Genomic DNA, 17744 nt, shown 5'->3' with positions numbered 1-17744 from the left:
AGCAAGGGGTGATACCCAAACTAAAAATGAGGCTATGCAATTGGTGTTTCTGGTTCTTTCTTATGCTCTCAAAATCAAGTGGTATATTTTTCACGCTACAATTGGATTCGGACTTTGATTCTCCATAACCTTGAGCAACGAATCTCTGAACCTGATAAAAACTTGCAATGTTCTCCCCGTCGGGGAATCGAACCCCGGTCTCCCGCGTGACAGGCGGGGATACTCACCACTATACTAACAAGGACTAACTTCTTGAATCTGCAGGCAAAATTGGAGCTGAAAATACACCCAGAAACATGTCAGGGTGAGGTCTCGAGATGCGTCTGTGTCATTGGCCACAGAGATTATGTGCTACATGTTATCAAGCTAACATAAAACCCTAAATAAGAAGCAGATAAACAGATTTATTTTTGTCTCAGCTGAAACAAAGACTACAATACCACTTTGCAAAAAAGATAGTCATTTCAATTAAAAACCTTTTTCTGTTATCCTCTACTGGTCGGTCATGGCCAGGAAGCTTACATGATATCGGTCTATCTATCTCACTTACTATCCAGTTACTCCCTTTGAAAGTAGGGGATGCAAGTCCATTTTAGCCTGCAATTCATAGGAAAAGACACTTCTCTCTCAGTCTATACTCTGTAGGCATACAATAGTTTCAGCTTTGCTACATTGATGTGATGTCATAATCAGGTTTAGCTCACAAGAGACTTGTCCACTACATAGCTGTCTCCTCTGTTACAGCATGAGCCAATTGTAAGAGGATGATATGCAAATATTGTAATGCACAAAAACAGTACATGCCATGCTAGATAAAAGCAAGGGGTGATACCCAAACTAAAAACGAGGCTATGCAATTGGTGTTTCTGGTTCTTTCTTATGCTCTCAAAATCAAGTGGTATATTTTTCACGCTACAATTGGATTCGGACTTTGATTCTCCATAACCTTGAGCAACGAATCTCTGAACCTGATAAAAACTTGCAATGTTCTCCCCGTTGGGGAATCGAACCCCAGTCTCCCGCGTGACAGGCGGGGATACTCACCACTATACTAACGAGGACTAACTTCTTGAATCTGCAGGCAAAATTGGAGCTGAAAATACACCCAGAAACATGTCAGGGTGAGGTCTCGAGATGCGTCTGTGTCATTGGCCACAGAGATTATGTGCTACATGTTATCAAGCTAACATAAAACCCTAAATAAGAAGCAGATAAAAAGATTTATTTTTGTCTCAGCTGAAACAAAGACTACAATACCACTTTGCAAAAAAGATAGTCATTTCAATTAAAAACCTTTTTCTGTTATCCTCTACTGGTCGGTCATGGCCAGGAAGCTTACATGATATCGGTCTTTCTACCTCACTTACTATACAGTTACTCCCTTTGAAAGTAGGGGATGCAAGTCCATTTTAGCCTGCAATTCATAGGAAAAGACACTTCTCTCTCAGTCTATACTCTGTAGGCATACAATAGTTTCAGCTTTGCTACATTGATGTGATGTCATAATCAGGTTTAGCTCACAAGAGACTTGTCCACTACATAGCTGTCTCCTGTGTTACAGCATGAGCCAATTGTAAGAGGATGATATGCAAATATTGTAATGCACAAAAACAGTACATGCCATGCTAGATAAAAGCAAGGGGTGATACCCAAACTAAAAACGAGGCTATGCAATTGGTGTTTCTTTCTTATGCTCTCAAAATCAAGTGGTATATTTTTCACACTACAATTGGATTCGGACTTTGATTCTCCATAACCTTGAGCAACGAATCTCTGAACCTGATAAAAACTTGCAATGTTCTCCCCGTCGGGGAATCGAACCCCGGTCTCCCACGTGACAGGCGGGGATACTCACCACTATACTAACGAGGACTAACTTCTTGGATCTGCAGGCAAAATTGGAGCTGAAAATACACCCAGAAACATGTCAGGGTGAGGTCTCGAGATGCGTCTGTGTCATTGGCCACAGAGATTATGTGCTACATGTTATCAAGCTAACATAAAACCCTAAATAAGAAGCAGATAAAAAGATTTATTTTTGTCTCAGCTGAAACAAAGACTACAATACCACTTTGCAAAAAAGATAGTTATTTCAATTAAAAACCTTTTTCTGTTATCCTCTACTGGTCGGTCATGGCCAGGAAGCTTACATGATATCGGTCTATCTATCTCACTTACTATACAGTTACTCCCTTTGAAAGTAGGGGATGCAAGTCCATTTTAGCCTGCAATTCATAGGAAAAGACACTTCTCTCTCAGTCTATAGGCATACAATAGTTTCAGCTTTGCTACATTGATGTGATGTCATAATCAGGTTTAGCTCACAAGAGACTTGTCCACTACATAGCTGTCTCCTGTGTTACAGCATGAGCCAATTGTAAGAGGATGATATGCAAATATTGTAATGCACAAAAACAGTACATGCCATGCTAGATAAAAGCAAGGGGTGATACCCAAACTAAAAATGAGGCTATGCAATTGGTGTTTCTGGTTCTTTCTTATGCTCTCAAAATCAAGTGGTATATTTTTCACGCTACAATTGGATTCGGACTTTGATTCTCCATAACCTTGAGCAACGAATCTCTGAACCTGATAAAAACTTGCAATGTTCTCCCCGTCGGGGAATCGAACCCCGGTCTCCCGCGTGATAGGCGGGGATACTCACCACTATACTAACGAGGACTAACTTCTTGAATCTGCAGGCAAAATTGGAGCTGAAAATACACCCAGAAACATGTCAGGGTGAGGTCTCGAGATGCGTCTGTGTCATTGGCCACAGAGATTATGTGCTACATGTTATCAAGCTAACATAAAACCCTAAATAAGAAGCAGATAAACAGATTTATTTTTGTCTCAGCTGAAACAAAGACTACAATACCACTTTGCAAAAAAGATAGTTATTTCAATTAAAAACCTTTTTCTGTTATCCTCTACTGGTCGGTCATGGCCAGGAAGCTTACATGATATCGGTCTATCTATCTCACTTACTATACAGTTACTCCCTTTGAAAGTAGGGGATGCAAGTCCATTTTAGCCTGCAATTCATAGGAAAAGACACTTCTCTCTCAGTCTATAGGCATACAATAGTTTCAGCTTTGCTACATTGATGTGATGTCATAATCAGGTTTAGCTCACAAGAGACTTGTCCACTACATAGCTGTCTCCTGTGTTACAGCATGAGCCAATTGTAAGAGGATGATATGCAAATATTGTAATGCACAAAAACAGTACATGCCATGCTAGATAAAAGCAAGGGGTGATACCCAAACTAAAAATGAGGCTATGCAATTGGTGTTTCTGGTTCTTTCTTATGCTCTCAAAATCAAGTGGTATATTTTTCACGCTACAATTGGATTCGGACTTTGATTCTCCATAACCTTGAGCAACGAATCTCTGAACCTGATAAAAACTTGCAATGTTCTCCCCGTCGGGGAATCGAACCCCGGTCTCCCGCGTGATAGGCGGGGATACTCACCACTATACTAACGAGGACTAACTTCTTGAATCTGCAGGCAAAATTGGAGCTGAAAATACACCCAGAAACATGTCAGGGTGAGGTCTCGAGATGCGTCTGTGTCATTGGCCACAGAGATTATGTGCTACATGTTATCAAGCTAACATAAAACCCTAAATAAGAAGCAGATAAACAGATTTATTTTTGTCTCAGCTGAAACAAAGACTACAATACCACTTTGCAAAAAAGATAGTTATTTCAATTAAAAACCTTTTTCTGTTATCCTCTACTGGTCGGTCATGGCCAGGAAGCTTACATGATATCGGTCTATCTATCTCACTTACTATACAGTTACTCCCTTTGAAAGTAGGGGATGCAAGTCCATTTTAGCCTGCAATTCATAGGAAAAGACACTTCTCTCTCAGTCTATAGGCATACAATAGTTTCAGCTTTGCTACATTGATGTGATGTCATAATCAGGTTTAGCTCACAAGAGACTTGTCCACTACATAGCTGTCTCCTGTGTTACAGCATGAGCCAATTGTAAGAGGATGATATGCAAATATTGTAATGCACAAAAACAGTACATGCCATGCTAGATAAAAGCAAGGGGTGATACCCAAACTAAAAATGAGGCTATGCAATTGGTGTTTCTGGTTCTTTCTTATGCTCTCAAAATCAAGTGGTATATTTTTCACGCTACAATTGGATTCGGACTTTGATTCTCCATAACCTTGAGCAACGAATCTCTGAACCTGATAAAAACTTGCAATGTTCTCCCCGTCGGGGAATCGAACCCCGGTCTCCCGCGTGACAGGCGGGGATACTCACCACTATACTAACGAGGACTAACTTCTTGAATCTGCAGGCAAAATTGGAGCTGAAAATACACCCAGAAACATGTCAGGGTGAGGTCTCGAGATGCGTCTGTGTCATTGGCCACAGAGATTATGTGCTACATGTTATCAAGCTAACATAAAACCCTAAATAAGAAGCAGATAAAAAGATTTATTTTTGTCTCAGCTGAAACAAAGACTACAATACCACTTTGCAAAAAAGATAGTCATTTCAATTAAAAACCTTTTTCTGTTATCCTCTACTGGTCGGTCATGGCCAGGAAGCTTACATGATATCGGTCTATCTATCTCACTTACTATACAGTTACTCCCTTTGAAAGTAGGGGATGCAAGCCCATTTTAGCCTGCAATTCATAGGAAAAGACACTTCTCTCTCAGTCTATACTCTGTAGGCATACAATAGTTTCAGCTTTGCTACATTGATGTGATGTCATAATCAGATTTAGCTCACAAGAGACTTGTCCACTACATAGCTGTCTCCTGTGTTACAGCACGAGCCAATTGTAAGAGGATGATATGCAAATATTGTAATGCACAAAAACAGTACATGCCATGCTAGATAAAAGCAAGGGGTGATACCCAAACTAAAAATGAGGCTATGCAATTGGTGTTTCTGGTTCTTTCTTATGCTCTCAAAATCAAGTGGTATATTTTTCACGCTACAATTGGATTCGGACTTTGATTCTCCATAACCTTGAGCAACGAATCTCTGAACCTGATAAAAACTTGCAATGTTCTCCCCGTCGGGGAATCGAACCCCGGTCTCCCGCGTGACAGGCGGGGATACTCACCACTATACTAACAAGGACTAACTTCTTGAATCTGCAGGCAAAATTGGAGCTGAAAATACACCCAGAAACATGTCAGGGTGAGGTCTCGAGATGCGTCTGTGTCATTGGCCACAGAGATTATGTGCTACATGTTATCAAGCTAACATAAAACCCTAAATAAGAAGCAGATAAACAGATTTATTTTTGTCTCAGCTGAAACAAAGACTACAATACCACTTTGCAAAAAAGATAGTCATTTCAATTAAAAACCTTTTTCTGTTATCCTCTACTGGTCGGTCATGGCCAGGAAGCTTACATGATATCGGTCTATCTATCTCACTTACTATCCAGTTACTCCCTTTGAAAGTAGGGGATGCAAGTCCATTTTAGCCTGCAATTCATAGGAAAAGACACTTCTCTCTCAGTCTATACTCTGTAGGCATACAATAGTTTCAGCTTTGCTACATTGATGTGATGTCATAATCAGGTTTAGCTCACAAGAGACTTGTCCACTACATAGCTGTCTCCTCTGTTACAGCATGAGCCAATTGTAAGAGGATGATATGCAAATATTGTAATGCACAAAAACAGTACATGCCATGCTAGATAGAAGCAAGGGGTGATACCCAAACTAAAAACGAGGCTATGCAATTGGTGTTTCTGGTTCTTTCTTATGCTCTCAAAATCAAGTGGTATATTTTTCACGCTACAATTGGATTCGGACTTTGATTCTCCATAACCTTGAGCAACGAATCTCTGAACCTGATAAAAACTTGCAATGTTCTCCCCGTTGGGGAATCGAACCCCAGTCTCCCACGTGACAGGCGGGGATACTCACCACTATACTAACGAGGACTAACTTCTTGAATCTGCAGGCAAAATTGGAGCTGAAAATACACCCAGAAACATGTCAGGGTGAGGTCTCGAGATGCGTCTGTGTCATTGGCCACAGAGATTATGTGCTACATGTTATCAAGCTAACATAAAACCCTAAATAAGAAGCAGATAAAAAGATTTATTTTTGTCTCAGCTGAAACAAAGACTACAATACCACTTTGCAAAAAAGATAGTCATTTCAATTAAAAACCTTTTTCTGTTATCCTCTACTGGTCGGTCATGGCCAGGAAGCTTACATGATATCGGTCTTTCTATCTCACTTACTATACAGTTACTCCCTTTGAAAGTAGGGGATGCAAGTCCATTTTAGCCTGCAATTCATAGGAAAAGACACTTCTCTCTCAGTCTATACTCTGTAGGCATACAATAGTTTCAGCTTTGCTACATTGATGTGATGTCATAATCAGGTTTAGCTCACAAGAGACTTGTCCACTACATAGCTGTCTCCTGTGTTACAGCATGAGCCAATTGTAAGAGGATGATATGCAAATATTGTAATGCACAAAAACAGTACATGCCATGCTAGATAAAAGCAAGGGGTGATACCCAAACTAAAAACGAGGCTATGCAATTGGTGTTTCTTTCTTATGCTCTCAAAATCAAGTGGTATATTTTTCACACTACAATTGGATTCGGACTTTGATTCTCCATAACCTTGAGCAACGAATCTCTGAACCTGATAAAAACTTGCAATGTTCTCCCCGTCGGGGAATCGAACCCCGGTCTCCCGCGTGACAGGCGGGGATACTCACCACTATACTAACGAGGACTAACTTCTTGGATCTGCAGGCAAAATTGGAGCTGAAAATACACCCAGAAACATGTCAGGGTGAGGTCTCGAGATGCGTCTGTGTCATTGGCCACAGAGATTATGTGCTACATGTTATCAAGCTAACATAAAACCCTAAATAAGAAGCAGATAAAAAGATTTATTTTTGTCTCAGCTGAAACAAAGACTACAATACCACTTTGCAAAAAAGATAGTTATTTCAATTAAAAACCTTTTTCTGTTATCCTCTACTGGTCGGTCATGGCCAGGAAGCTTACATGATATCGGTCTATCTATCTCACTTACTATACAGTTACTCCCTTTGAAAGTAGGGGATGCAAGTCCATTTTAGCCTGCAATTCATAGGAAAAGACACTTCTCTCTCAGTCTATAGGCATACAATAGTTTCAGCTTTGCTACATTGATGTGATGTCATAATCAGGTTTAGCTCACAAGAGACTTGTCCACTACATAGCTGTCTCCTGTGTTACAGCATGAGCCAATTGTAAGAGGATGATATGCAAATATTGTAATGCACAAAAACAGTACATGCCATGCTAGATAAAAGCAAGGGGTGATACCCAAACTAAAAATGAGGCTATGCAATTGGTGTTTCTGGTTCTTTCTTATGCTCTCAAAATCAAGTGGTATATTTTTCACGCTACAATTGGATTCGGACTTTGATTCTCCATAACCTTGAGCAACGAATCTCTGAACCTGATAAAAACTTGCAATGTTCTCCCCGTCGGGGAATCGAACCCCGGTCTCCCGCGTGACAGGCGGGGATACTCACCACTATACTAACGAGGACTAACTTCTTGAATCTGCAGGCAAAATTGGAGCTGAAAATACACCCAGAAACATGTCAGGGTGAGGTCTCGAGATGCGTCTGTGTCATTGGCCACAGAGATTATGTGCTACATGTTATCAAGCTAACATAAAACCCTAAATAAGAAGCAGATAAAAAGATTTATTTTTGTCTCAGCTGAAACAAAGACTACAATACCACTTTGCAAAAAAGATAGTCATTTCAATTAAAAACCTTTTTCTGTTATCCTCTACTGGTCGGTCATGGCCAGGAAGCTTACATGATATCGGTCTTTCTATCTCACTTACTATACAGTTACTCCCTTTGAAAGTAGGGGATGCAAGTCCATTTTAGCCTGCAATTCATAGGAAAAGACACTTCTCTCTCAGTCTATACTCTGTAGGCATACAATAGTTTCAGCTTTGCTACATTGATGTGATGTCATAATCAGATTTAGCTCACAAGAGACTTGTCCACTACATAGCTGTCTCCTGTGTTACAGCACGAGCCAATTGTAAGAGGATGATATGCAAATATTGTAATGCACAAAAACAGTACATGCCATGCTAGATAAAAGCAAGGGGTGATACCCAAACTAAAAACGAGGCTATGCAATTGGTGTTTCTGGTTCTTTCTTATGCTCTCAAAATCAAGTGGTATATTTTTCACGCTACAATTGGATTCGGACTTTGATTCTCCATAACCTTGAGCAACGAATCTCTGAACCTGATAAAAACTTGCAATGTTCTCCCCGTCGGGGAATCGAACCCCAGTCTCCCGCGTGACAGGTGGGGATACTCACCACTATACTAACGAGGACTAACTTCTTGAATCTGCAGGCAAAATTGGAGCTGAAAATACACCCAGAAACATGTCAGGGTGAGGTCTCGAGATGCGTCTGTGTCATTGGCCACAGAGATTATGTGCTACATGTTATCAAGCTAACATAAAACCCTAAATAAGAAGCAGATAAAAAGATTTATTTTTGTCTCAGCTGAAACAAAGACTACAATACCACTTTGCAAAAAAGATAGTCATTTCAATTAAAAACCTTTTTCTGTTATCCTCTACTGGTCGGTCATGGCCAGGAAGCTTACATGATATCGGTCTTTCTATCTCACTTACTATACAGTTACTCCCTTTGAAAGTAGGGGATGCAAGTCCATTTTAGCCTGCAATTCATAGGAAAAGACACTTCTCTCTTAGTCTATACTCTGTAGGCATACAATAGTTTCAGCTTTGCTACATTGATGTGATGTCATAATCAGGTTTAGCTCACAAGAGACTTGTCCACTACATAGCTGTCTCCTGTGTTACAGCATGAGCCAATTGTAAGAGGATGATATGCAAATATTGTAATGCACAAAAACAGTACATGCCATGCTAGATAAAAGCAAGGGGTGATACCCAAACTAAAAATGAGGCTATGCAATTGGTGTTTCTGGTTCTTTCTTATGCTCTCAAAATCAAGTGGTATATTTTTCACGCTACAATTGGATTCGGACTTTGATTCTCCATAACCTTGAGCAACGAATCTCTGAACCTGATAAAAACTTGCAATGTTCTCCCCGTCGGGGAATCGAACCCCGGTCTCCCGCATGACAGGCGGGGATACTCACCACTATACTAACGAGGACTAACTTCTTGAATCTGCAGGCAAAATTGGAGCTGAAAATACACCCAGAAACATGTCAGGGTGAGGTCTCGAGATGCGTCTGTGTCATTGGCCACAGAGATTATGTGCTACATGTTATCAAGCTAACATAAAACCCTAAATAAGAAGCAGATAAAAAGATTTATTTTTGTCTCAGCTGAAACAAAGACTACAATACCACTTTGCAAAAAAGATAGTCATTTCAATTAAAAACCTTTTTCTGTTATCCTCTACTGGTCGGTCATGGCCAGGAAGCTTACATGATATCGGTCTATCTATCTCACTTACTATACAGTTACTCCCTTTGAAAGTAGGGGATGCAAGTCCATTTTAGCCTGCAATTCATAGGAAAAGACACTTCTCTCTCAGTCTATACTCTGTAGGCATACAATAGTTTCAGCTTTGCTACATTGATGTGATGTCATAATCAGATTTAGCTCACAAGAGACTTGTCCACTACATAGCTGTCTCCTGTGTTACAGCACGAGCCAATTGTAAGAGGATGATATGCAAATATTGTAATGCACAAAAACAGTACATGCCATGCTAGATAAAAGCAAGGGGTGATACCCAAACTAAAAACGAGGCTATGCAATTGGTGTTTCTGGTTCTTTCTTATGCTCTCAAAATCAAGTGGTATATTTTTCACGCTACAATTGGATTCGGACTTTGATTCTCCATAACCTTGAGCAACGAATCTCTGAACCTGATAAAAACTTGCAATGTTCTCCCCGTCTGGGAATCGAACCCCGGTCTCCCGCGTGACAGGCGGGGATACTCACCACTATACTAACAAGGACTAACTTCTTGAATCTGCAGGCAAAATTGGAGCTGAAAATACACCCAGAAACATGTCAGGGTGAGGTCTCGAGATGCGTCTGTGTCATTGGCCACAGAGATTATGTGCTACATGTTATCAAGCTAACATAAAACCCTAAATAAGAAGCAGATAAACAGATTTATTTTTGTCTCAGCTGAAACAAAGACTACAATACCACTTTGCAAAAAAGATAGTCATTTCAATTAAAAACCTTTTTCTGTTATCCTCTACTGGTCGGTCATGGCCAGGAAGCTTACATGATATCGGTCTATCTATCTCACTTACTATCCAGTTACTCCCTTTGAAAGTAGGGGATGCAAGTCCATTTTAGCCTGCAATTCATAGGAAAAGACACTTCTCTCTCAGTCTATACTCTGTAGGCATACAATAGTTTCAGCTTTGCTACATTGATGTGATGTCATAATCAGGTTTAGCTCACAAGAGACTTGTCCACTACATAGCTGTCTCCTCTGTTACAGCATGAGCCAATTGTAAGAGGATGATATGCAAATATTGTAATGCACAAAAACAGTACATGCCATGCTAGATAAAAGCAAGGGGTGATACCCAAACTAAAAACGAGGCTATGCAATTGGTGTTTCTGGTTCTTTCTTATGCTCTCAAAATCAAGTGGTATATTTTTCACGCTACAATTGGATTCGGACTTTGATTCTCCATAACCTTGAGCAACGAATCTCTGAACCTGATAAAAACTTGCAATGTTCTCCCCGTTGGGGAATCGAACCCCAGTCTCCCGCGTGACAGGCGGGGATACTCACCACTATACTAACTTCTTGAATCTGCAGGCAAAATTGGAGCTGAAAATACACCCAGAAACATGTCAGGGTGAGGTCTCGAGATGCGTCTGTGTCATTGGCCACAGAGATTATGTGCTACATGTTATCAAGCTAACATAAAACCCTAAATAAGAAGCAGATAAAAAGATTTATTTTTGTCTCAGCTGAAACAAAGACTACAATACCACTTTGCAAAAAAGATAGTCATTTCAATTAAAAACCTTTTTCTGTTATCCTCTACTGGTCGGTCATGGCCAGGAAGCTTACATGATATCGGTCTTTCTATCTCACTTACTATACAGTTACTCCCTTTGAAAGTAGGGGATGCAAGTCCATTTTAGCCTGCAATTCATAGGAAAAGACACTTCTCTCTCAGTCTATACTCTGTAGGCATACAATAGTTTCAGCTTTGCTACATTGATGTGATGTCATAATCAGGTTTAGCTCACAAGAGACTTGTCCACTACATAGCTGTCTCCTGTGTTACAGCATGAGCCAATTGTAAGAGGATGATATGCAAATATTGTAATGCACAAAAACAGTACATGCCATGCTAGATAAAAGCAAGGGGTGATACCCAAACTAAAAACGAGGCTATGCAATTGGTGTTTCTGGTTCTTTCTTATGCTCTCAAAATCAAGTGGTATATTTTTCACACTACAATTGGATTCGGACTTTGATTCTCCATAACCTTGAGCAACGAATCTCTGAACCTGATAAAAACTTGCAATGTTCTCCCCGTCGGGGAATCGAACCCCGGTCTCCCGCGTGACAGGCGGGGATACTCACCACTATACTAACGAGGACTAACTTCTTGGATCTGCAGGCAAAATTGGAGCTGAAAATACACCCAGAAACATGTCAGGGTGAGGTCTCGAGATGCGTCTGTGTCATTGGCCACAGAGATTATGTGCTACATGTTATCAAGCTAACATAAAACCCTAAATAAGAAGCAGATAAAAAGATTTATTTTTGTCTCAGCTGAAACAAAGACTACAATACCACTTTGCAAAAAAGATAGTTATTTCAATTAAAAACCTTTTTCTGTTATCCTCTACTGGTCGGTCATGGCCAGGAAGCTTACATGATATCGGTCTATCTATCTCACTTACTATACAGTTACTCCCTTTGAAAGTAGGGGATGCAAGTCCATTTTAGCCTGCAATTCATAGGAAAAGACACTTCTCTCTCAGTCTATAGGCATACAATAGTTTCAGCTTTGCTACATTGATGTGATGTCATAATCAGGTTTAGCTCACAAGAGACTTGTCCACTACATAGCTGTCTCCTGTGTTACAGCATGAGCCAATTGTAAGAGGATGATATGCAAATATTGTAATGCACAAAAACAGTACATGCCATGCTAGATAAAAGCAAGGGGTGATACCCAAACTAAAAATGAGGCTATGCAATTGGTGTTTCTGGTTCTTTCTTATGCTCTCAAAATCAAGTGGTATATTTTTCACGCTACAATTGGATTCGGACTTTGATTCTCCATAACCTTGAGCAACGAATCTCTGAACCTGATAAAAACTTGCAATGTTCTCCCCGTCGGGGAATCGAACCCCGGTCTCCCGCGTGACAGGCAGGGATACTCACCACTATACTAACGAGGACTAACTTCTTGAATCTGCAGGCAAAATTGGAGCTGAAAATACACCCAGAAACATGTCAGGGTGAGGTCTCGAGATGCGTCTGTGTCATTGGCCACAGAGATTATGTGCTACATGTTATCAAGCTAACATAAAACCCTAAATAAGAAGCAGATAAAAAGATTTATTTTTGTCTCAGCTGAAACAAAGACTACAATACCACTTTGCAAAAAAGATAGTTATTTCAATTAAAAACCTTTTTCTGTTATCCTCTACTGGTCGGTCATGGCCAGGAAGCTTACATGATATCGGTCTATCTATCTCACTTACTATACAGTTACTCCCTTTGAAAGTAGGGGATGCAAGTCCATTTTAGCCTGCAATTCATAGGAAAAGACACTTCTCTCTCAGTCTATACTCTGTAGGCATACAATAGTTTCAGCTTTGCTACATTGATGTGATGTCATAATCAGGTTTAGCTCACAAGAGACTTGTCCACTACATAGCTGTCTCCTGTGTTACAGCATGAGCCAATTGTAAGAGGATGATATGCAAATATTGTAATGCACAAAAACAGTACATGCCATGCTAGATAAAAGCAAGGGGTGATACCCAAACTAAAAACGAGGCTATGCAATTGGTGTTTCTGGTTCTTTCTTATGCTCTCAAAATCAAGTGGTATATTTTTCACACTACAATTGGATTCGGACTTTGATTCTCCATAACCTTGAGCAACGAATCTCTGAACCTGATAAAAACTTGCAATGTTCTCCCCGTCGGGGAATCGAACCCCGGTCTCCCGCGTGACAGGCGGGGATACTCACCACTATACTAACGAGGACTAACTTCTTGGATCTGCAGGCAAAATTGGAGCTGAAAATACACCCAGAAACATGTCAGGGTGAGGTCTCGAGATGCGTCTGTGTCATTGGCCACAGAGATTATGTGCTACATGTTATCAAGCTAACATAAAACCCTAAATAAGAAGCAGATAAAAAGATTTATTTTTGTCTCAGCTGAAACAAAGACTACAATACCACTTTGCAAAAAAGATAGTTATTTCAATTAAAAACCTTTTTCTGTTATCCTCTACTGGTCGGTCATGGCCAGGAAGCTTACATGATATCGGTCTATCTATCTCACTTACTATACAGTTACTCCCTTTGAAAGTAGGGGATGCAAGTCCATTTTAGCCTGCAATTCATAGGAAAAGACACTTCTCTCTCAGTCTATAGGCATACAATAGTTTCAGCTTTGCTACATTGATGTGATGTCATAATCAGGTTTAGCTCACAAGAGACTTGTCCACTACATAGCTGTCTCCTGTGTTACAGCATGAGCCAATTGTAAGAGGATGATATGCAAATATTGTAATGCACAAAAACAGTACATGCCATGCTAGATAAAAGCAAGGGGTGATACCCAAACTAAAAATGAGGCTATGCAATTGGTGTTTCTGGTTCTTTCTTATGCTCTCAAAATCAAGTGGTATATTTTTCACGCTACAATTGGATTCGGACTTTGATTCTCCATAACCTTGAGCAACGAATCTCTGAACCTGATAAAAACTTGCAATGTTCTCCCCGTCGGGGAATCGAACCCCGGTCTCCCGCGTGACAGGCGGGGATACTCACCACTATACTAACGAGGACTAACTTCTTGAATCTGCAGGCAAAATTGGAGCTGAAAATACACCCAGAAACATGTCAGGGTGAGGTCTCGAGATGCGTCTGTGTCATTGGCCACAGAGATTATGTGCTACATGTTATCAAGCTAACATAAAACCCTAAATAAGAAGCAGATAAAAAGATTTATTTTTGTCTCAGCTGAAACAAAGACTACAATACCACTTTGCAAAAAAGATAGTCATTTCAATTAAAAACCTTTTTCTGTTATCCTCTACTGGTCGGTCATGGCCAGGAAGCTTACATGATATCGGTCTTTCTATCTCACTTACTATACAGTTACTCCCTTTGAAAGTAGGGGATGCAAGTCCATTTTAGCCTGCAATTCATAGGAAAAGACACTTCTCTCTCAGTCTATACTCTGTAGGCATACAATAGTTTCAGCTTTGCTACATTGATGTGATGTCATAATCAGATTTAGCTCACAAGAGACTTGTCCACTACATAGCTGTCTCCTGTGTTACAGCACGAGCCAATTGTAAGAGGATGATATGCAAATATTGTAATGCACAAAAACAGTACATGCCATGCTAGATAAAAGCAAGGGGTGATACCCAAACTAAAAACGAGGCTATGCAATTGGTGTTTCTGGTTCTTTCTTATGCTCTCAAAATCAAGTGGTATATTTTTCACGCTACAATTGGATTCGGACTTTGATTCTCCATAACCTTGAGCAACGAATCTCTGAACCTGATAAAAACTTGCAATGTTCTCCCCGTCGGGGAATCGAACTACAGTCTCCCGCGTGACAGGTGGGGATACTCACCACTATACTAACGAGGACTAACTTCTTGAATCTGCAGGCAAAATTGGAGCTGAAAATACACCCAGAAACATGTCAGGGTGAGGTCTCGAGATGCGTCTGTGTCATTGGCCACAGAGATTATGTGCTACATGTTATCAAGCTAACATAAAACCCTAAATAAGAAGCAGATAAAAAGATTTATTTTTGTCTCAGCTGAAACAAAGACTACAATACCACTTTGCAAAAAAGATAGTCATTTCAATTAAAAACCTTTTTCTGTTATCCTCTACTGGTCGGTCATGGCCAGGAAGCTTACATGATATCGGTCTTTCTATCTCACTTACTATACAGTTACTCCCTTTGAAAGTAGGGGATGCAAGTCCATTTTAGCCTGCAATTCATAGGAAAAGACACTTCTCTCTTAGTCTATACTCTGTAGGCATACAATAGTTTCAGCTTTGCTACATTGATGTGATGTCATAATCAGGTTTAGCTCACAAGAGACTTGTCCACTACATAGCTGTCTCCTGTGTTACAGCATGAGCCAATTGTAAGAGGATGATATGCAAATATTGTAATGCACAAAAACAGTACATGCCATGCTAGATAAAAGCAAGGGGTGATACCCAAACTAAAAATGAGGCTATGCAATTGGTGTTTCTGGTTCTTTCTTATGCTCTCAAAATCAAGTGGTATATTTTTCACGCTACAATTGGATTCGGACTTTGATTCTCCATAACCTTGAGCAACGAATCTCTGAACCTGATAAAAACTTGCAATGTTCTCCCCGTCGGGGAATCGAACCCCGGTCTCCCGCGTGACAGGTGGGGATACTCACCACTATACTAACGAGGACTAACTTCTTGAATCTGCAGGCAAAATTGGAGCTGAAAATACACCCAGAAACATGTCAGGGTGAGGTCTCGAGATGCGTCTGTGTCATTGGCCACAGAGATTATGTGCTACATGTTATCAAGCTAACATAAAACCCTAAATAAGAAGCAGATAAACAGATTTATTTTTGTCTCAGCTGAAACAAAGACTACAATACCACTTTGCAAAAAAGATAGTCATTTCAATTAAAAACCTTTTTCTGTTATCCTCTACTGGTCGGTCATGGCCAGGAAGCTTACATGATATCGGTCTATCTATCTCACTTACTATCCAGTTACTCCCTTTGAAAGTAGGGGTGCAAGTCCATTTTAGCCTGCAATTCATAGGAAAAGACACTTCTCTCTCAGTCTATACTCTGTAGGCATACAATAGTTTCAGCTTTGCTACATTGATGTGATGTCATAATCAGGTTTAGCTCACAAGAGACTTGTCCACTACATAGCTGTCTCCTCTGTTACAGCATGAGCCAATTGTAAGAGGATGATATGCAAATATTGTAATGCACAAAAACAGTACATGCCATGCTAGATAAAAGCAAGGGGTGATACCCAAACTAAAAACGAGGCTATGCAATTGGTGTTTCTGGTTCTTTCTTATGCTCTCAAAATCAAGTGGTATATTTTTCACGCTACAATTGGATTCGGACTTTGATTCTCCATAACCTTGAGCAACGAATCTCTGAACCTGATAAAAACTTGCAATGTTCTCCCCGTCGGGGAATCGAACCCCGGTCTCCCGCATGACAGGCGGGGATACTCACCACTATACTAACGAGGACTAACTTCTTGAATCTGCAGGCAAAATTGGAGCTGAAAATACACCCAGAAACATGTCAGGGTGAGGTCTCGAGATGCGTCTGTGTCATTGGCCACAGAGATTATGTGCTACATGTTATCAAGCTAACATAAAACCCTAAATAAGAAGCAGATAAAAAGATTTATTTTTGTCTCAGCTGAAACAAAGACTACAATACCACTTTGCAAAAAAGATAGTCATTTCAATTAAAAACCTTTTTCTGTTATCCTCTACTGGTCGGTCATGGCCAGGAAGCTTACATGATATCGGTCTATCTATCTCACTTACTATACAGTTACTCCCTTTGAAAGTAGGGGATGCAAGTCCATTTTAGCCTGCAATTCATAGGAAAAGACACTTCTCTCTCAGTCTATACTCTGTAGGCATACAATAGTTTCAGCTTTGCTACATTGATGTGATGTCATAATCAGATTTAGCTCACAAGAGACTTGTCCACTACATAGCTGTCTCCTGTGTTACAGCACGAGCCAATTGTAAGAGGATGATATGCAAATATTGTAATGCACAAAAACAGTACATGCCATGCTAGATAAAAGCAAGGGGTGATACCCAAACTAAAAACGAGGCTATGCAATTGGTGTTTCTGGTTCTTTCTTATGCTCTCAAAATCAAGTGGTATATTTTTCACGCTACAATTGGATTCGGACTTTGATTCTCCATAACCTTGAGCAACGAATCTCTGAACCTGATAAAAACTTGCAATGTTCTCCCCGTCTGGGAATCGAACCCCGGTCTCCCGCGTGACAGGCGGGGATACTCACCACTATACTAACAAGGACTAACTTCTTGAATCTGCAGGCAAAATTGGAGCTGAAAATACACCCAGAAACATGTCAGGGTGAGGTCTCGAGATGCGTCTGTGTCATTGGCCACAGAGATTATGTGCTACATGTTATCAAGCTAACATAAAACCCTAAATAAGAAGCAGATAAACAGATTTATTTTTGTCTCAGCTGAAACAAAGACTACAATACCACTTTGCAAAAAAGATAGTCATTTCAATTAAAAACCTTTTTCTGTTATCCTCTACTGGTCGGTCATGGCCAGGAAGCTTACATGATATCGGTCTATCTATCTCACTTACTATCCAGTTACTCCCTTTGAAAGTAGGGGATGCAAGTCCATTTTAGCCTGCAATTCATAGGAAAAGACACTTCTCTCTCAGTCTATACTCTGTAGGCATACA

General features: G+C 40.2%; 17 non-coding genes across 17 annotated transcripts; all 17 read right to left on the bottom strand.

Annotated features, from left to right (window-relative positions):
* Nucleotides 1-172: 172 nt before the first annotated feature.
* On the bottom strand, nt 173-244 carry TRNAD-GUC (transfer RNA aspartic acid (anticodon GUC)). Its single transcript has one exon. It is a non-coding gene; the product is annotated as a tRNA-Asp (tRNA).
* A 745-nt stretch (nt 245-989) lies between these two features.
* Nucleotides 990-1061, bottom strand: TRNAD-GUC (transfer RNA aspartic acid (anticodon GUC)). Its single transcript has one exon. It is a non-coding gene; the product is annotated as a tRNA-Asp (tRNA).
* Nucleotides 1062-1800: 739 nt separating this feature from the next.
* TRNAD-GUC (transfer RNA aspartic acid (anticodon GUC)) lies at nt 1801-1872 on the bottom strand. The gene has a single exon. It is a non-coding gene; the product is annotated as a tRNA-Asp (tRNA).
* Nucleotides 1873-2610: 738 nt separating this feature from the next.
* TRNAD-AUC (transfer RNA aspartic acid (anticodon AUC)) lies at nt 2611-2682 on the bottom strand. The gene has a single exon. It is a non-coding gene; the product is annotated as a tRNA-Asp (tRNA).
* Nucleotides 2683-3420: 738 nt separating this feature from the next.
* On the bottom strand, nt 3421-3492 carry TRNAD-AUC (transfer RNA aspartic acid (anticodon AUC)). The gene has a single exon. It is a non-coding gene; the product is annotated as a tRNA-Asp (tRNA).
* A 738-nt stretch (nt 3493-4230) lies between these two features.
* On the bottom strand, nt 4231-4302 carry TRNAD-GUC (transfer RNA aspartic acid (anticodon GUC)). The gene has a single exon. It is a non-coding gene; the product is annotated as a tRNA-Asp (tRNA).
* Nucleotides 4303-5047: 745 nt separating this feature from the next.
* TRNAD-GUC (transfer RNA aspartic acid (anticodon GUC)) lies at nt 5048-5119 on the bottom strand. The gene has a single exon. It is a non-coding gene; the product is annotated as a tRNA-Asp (tRNA).
* Nucleotides 5120-5864: 745 nt separating this feature from the next.
* TRNAD-GUC (transfer RNA aspartic acid (anticodon GUC)) lies at nt 5865-5936 on the bottom strand. Its single transcript has one exon. It is a non-coding gene; the product is annotated as a tRNA-Asp (tRNA).
* A 739-nt stretch (nt 5937-6675) lies between these two features.
* TRNAD-GUC (transfer RNA aspartic acid (anticodon GUC)) lies at nt 6676-6747 on the bottom strand. The gene has a single exon. It is a non-coding gene; the product is annotated as a tRNA-Asp (tRNA).
* A 738-nt stretch (nt 6748-7485) lies between these two features.
* Nucleotides 7486-7557, bottom strand: TRNAD-GUC (transfer RNA aspartic acid (anticodon GUC)). The gene has a single exon. It is a non-coding gene; the product is annotated as a tRNA-Asp (tRNA).
* Nucleotides 7558-9119: 1562 nt separating this feature from the next.
* Nucleotides 9120-9191, bottom strand: TRNAD-GUC (transfer RNA aspartic acid (anticodon GUC)). The gene has a single exon. It is a non-coding gene; the product is annotated as a tRNA-Asp (tRNA).
* Nucleotides 9192-11560: 2369 nt separating this feature from the next.
* TRNAD-GUC (transfer RNA aspartic acid (anticodon GUC)) lies at nt 11561-11632 on the bottom strand. Its single transcript has one exon. It is a non-coding gene; the product is annotated as a tRNA-Asp (tRNA).
* Nucleotides 11633-12370: 738 nt separating this feature from the next.
* On the bottom strand, nt 12371-12442 carry TRNAD-GUC (transfer RNA aspartic acid (anticodon GUC)). Its single transcript has one exon. It is a non-coding gene; the product is annotated as a tRNA-Asp (tRNA).
* Nucleotides 12443-13187: 745 nt separating this feature from the next.
* Nucleotides 13188-13259, bottom strand: TRNAD-GUC (transfer RNA aspartic acid (anticodon GUC)). Its single transcript has one exon. It is a non-coding gene; the product is annotated as a tRNA-Asp (tRNA).
* Nucleotides 13260-13997: 738 nt separating this feature from the next.
* Nucleotides 13998-14069, bottom strand: TRNAD-GUC (transfer RNA aspartic acid (anticodon GUC)). The gene has a single exon. It is a non-coding gene; the product is annotated as a tRNA-Asp (tRNA).
* Nucleotides 14070-15631: 1562 nt separating this feature from the next.
* Nucleotides 15632-15703, bottom strand: TRNAD-GUC (transfer RNA aspartic acid (anticodon GUC)). Its single transcript has one exon. It is a non-coding gene; the product is annotated as a tRNA-Asp (tRNA).
* A 744-nt stretch (nt 15704-16447) lies between these two features.
* Nucleotides 16448-16519, bottom strand: TRNAD-GUC (transfer RNA aspartic acid (anticodon GUC)). The gene has a single exon. It is a non-coding gene; the product is annotated as a tRNA-Asp (tRNA).
* Nucleotides 16520-17744: the final 1225 nt, after the last annotated feature.

This window comes from Pseudophryne corroboree, unplaced genomic scaffold, assembly GCF_028390025.1.
Source record: "Pseudophryne corroboree isolate aPseCor3 unplaced genomic scaffold, aPseCor3.hap2 scaffold_1109, whole genome shotgun sequence".
In the NCBI taxonomy this organism is placed as follows: Eukaryota; Metazoa; Chordata; class Amphibia; order Anura; family Myobatrachidae; genus Pseudophryne; species Pseudophryne corroboree.
This window is presented reverse-complemented; position numbering and strand designations above follow the sequence as displayed.